Here is a 3,099-nt window from a genome sequence, read left to right on the forward strand (position 1 = left end):
AGATCTATAAAAATAAGAACTGTTTTTTTAGAAAGATAAATACATTTTATCAACTTTAGCTAGACTAACCACTAATAAAAGACAGAGAAGGTTCAGGTCAATATAGTTACAAATGAATAAAGGAGACATTACAAAGGATACCACAAATACACAAGAGATTGTAAGAGACTACTGTGAAAAATTATATGCCAGCAAGTTGAATAACTTAGAAGAAATGAATAAATTCTTGGAAACATACATCTTTCCAAGACTTAATCATGAAGAAATAGAAAATCTGAACAGGACAATAATGACTAAGGAAATTAAATCAGTCATCAAACACCTCTTAACAACAAAAGACCAAAATCATATGTCTTTATTGGTAAATTCTTCCATGTATTTAGAGGAAAATCAATGCCAATCCTTCTCAAACTTATTCAAAAAGTTGAAGGGAAGGGAACAGTTTTAAATTTATTTTATGAAACCAACAATATATTCACACGAAAGCCAGATAGGTATGCTACAAATAAAATTAGAGGCCAATATATCTGATGAACATAGATGTAAAAATCCTCAATGGAATGCCTATAAACCAAAATCAACAGCACATTAAAAGGATCATACACCATAATCAAGTAAGATTTATCCCTGGGATGCAAAGATGGTTCAACATAGGCAAATCAATAAATGTAATATATCGCATTAACAAAATGAAGGATACAAATTACATAATCACCTCAATATGCAAGGAGAAATTATTTGACAAAGTTCAGCATTGTTTTATGATGAATATTCTCAACAAATTAGGTATAGTTGGCTTCTACTTCAACATAATAAAGGCTACATATGACAAGCCCATAACTAATATTATTATAGTCAAGGGTGAAAAACTGAAAGCTTTTTCTCTAAGACCATAGTGCCCACCCTTACCCCTTCCATTCATCACAGTACTGGAAATCCTAGCTACAGAAATTAGTCATGGAAAATAAATAAAAGACATCAAAATCAGGATGAAAGAAGTATAATTGATTGTTTTTTTTTTTTCATTGTGTATTCTTGATGCTCTTGTCAAATATTAGTTACTATACACATATAAGTTTATTGATGGGCTTTCAAATATGTTTCACGGTTTATGTGTCTATTTTTATGCCAGTGCCATACTGTTTGATACTGCAGCTTTGCAACATAGTTTAAAATAGGGAGAGTGATGCTCATTCTGGCTTTGTTTTCCTTTTTCAAGATTGCTCTCGCTATTCAAGGTCTTTTGTGGCTCTCTAAGATTCTCAGGATTCTTTTTCCATTTCTGTGAAATTACAATAGGGATTGCATTTAATCTATAGATTACTTTGGGTAGTATGGACATTTTAACAATATTAATTATTACAATCTGGGAACATGGAATATCTTTCCACTTATATTTGTCTTTTATATTTTCTTTAATTAATGTCTTATAGCTTTCAGTCCATGGTTAAATTTATTCTTAAAGATATTGTTTGACTGGTTGTGGTGGCTCATGCCTGTAATCCCAGCACTTTGGGAGGGCAAGGTGGACGAATCATGAGGTCAGGAGATTGAGATCATCCTGGCAAACATGGTGAAACACCATCTCTACTAAAAATACAAAAAAAAATAAAATTAGTTGGGCATGGTGGCACGTGCCTGTAGTTTCAACTACTTGGGAGGCTGAGGCAGGAGAATCGCTTGAACCTGGGAGGCTGAGGTTGCAATGAGCCGAGATCACGCCACTGCACTCCAGCCTGTGTGACAGAGAGAGAGAGAGAGAGAGAGACTCTATCTATCTATCTAAATAAATAAATAAATAAATAAATAAATAAATGTATTGTTTTTGATACTATTGCATTTAAGAATGCTTTCTTTATTCTTCAGATAGTGTGTTGTTAGGGCTAGAAAAGCAATTTTATTTTTGTATGTTGATTTTGCAACTTTATTGAATTTATTAGTTGTAACAGGGTTTTTTTTTTTTTTTTTTTTTTTTTTTTTTTTTTTTTTTTTAAATATGGAACGCTTCACGAATTTGCGTGTCATCCTTGCGCAGGGGCCATGCTAATCTTCTCTGTATCGTTCCAATTTTAGTATATGTGCTGCCGAAGCGAGCACGTAACAGGGTTTTTTGGTGAAGTCTTTAGGTTTTTCTGTATACAAGATCATACGCTCTGCAAGCAGACAATTTAACTTCCTTGCTTCCAAGTTGGATGTCTTTTTTTAATTGAAAAAATTATGGATACACAATAGTTGTACATATTTATGAAGTACATGTGATATTTTGATTGAAGTATACAATATTTTGTGACTGAATTAGGTCATTCTTGCATTGCTATAAAGTAATACCTGAGACTCGGTAATTTATAAAGAAAAGAGTTTTAATTGACTCATGGTTCTGCAGGCTTTATAGGAAGTATGGTGCTGGCATCTAATCTGTTTCTGGGGAAGCTTACAATCATGGTGGAAGATGAAGCGGGAGCAGGCATGTGACATGGCCAGAGTAGGAGCAAAGGCGTTGGCAGGAGCCACACACTTAAATGACCGTATCTCAGGAGAACTCACTCACTATTGTGAAGACAGCACCAAGCCATGAGTAATCCGCTCCTATGGCACAAACACCTCTCACTAGGTCCCACCTCTAGCATTGGGGATTACAATTCCACAGGGGATTTGGGCAGGGGCAAGTAGCCAAACTATTTCAATGATCAAATCTGAATAATTGAGATATCCATCTCCACAAATATTTGTCATTTCTTTGTGTTGGGAACATTCCCAATCTCCTGTTATAGTTATTTTGGAATATACAATAAATTTTTATTTACTATAGTTGCCCTATTTTGCTACTGAACATTAAATCTTATTGTTTCTATCTACCTATATTTTTGTACCCATTAACCAACTTCTCTTTAACCCCCTGCCTCTCACCTGCCAGCATTCCCAGTATTTAGTAATCATCATCCTATTTACTACTTCCATGAGATCATTTTTCAGCTTCTTTCATTTATTTTTCTTGCTTAATTGCTCTAGTTATGACTCCTAATACCATATTGAATAGAAGTGGTGAGAATTGACACCCTATTCTTTTTCCAATATTTGAGGAAGAGCTTTTACCTTTTT

General features: G+C 34.0%; 1 non-coding gene across 1 annotated transcript; it reads right to left on the reverse strand.

Moving 5' to 3' along the window:
• Positions 1–1,990: 1,990 nt before the first annotated feature.
• On the reverse strand, positions 1,991–2,097 carry LOC123572730 (U6 spliceosomal RNA). The gene has a single exon (XR_006697259.2). It is a non-coding gene; the product is annotated as a U6 spliceosomal RNA (small nuclear RNA).
• Positions 2,098–3,099: the final 1,002 nt, after the last annotated feature.

Source organism: Macaca fascicularis, chromosome 3, assembly GCF_037993035.2.
Source record: "Macaca fascicularis isolate 582-1 chromosome 3, T2T-MFA8v1.1".
Classification (NCBI taxonomy): Eukaryota; Metazoa; Chordata; class Mammalia; order Primates; family Cercopithecidae; genus Macaca; species Macaca fascicularis.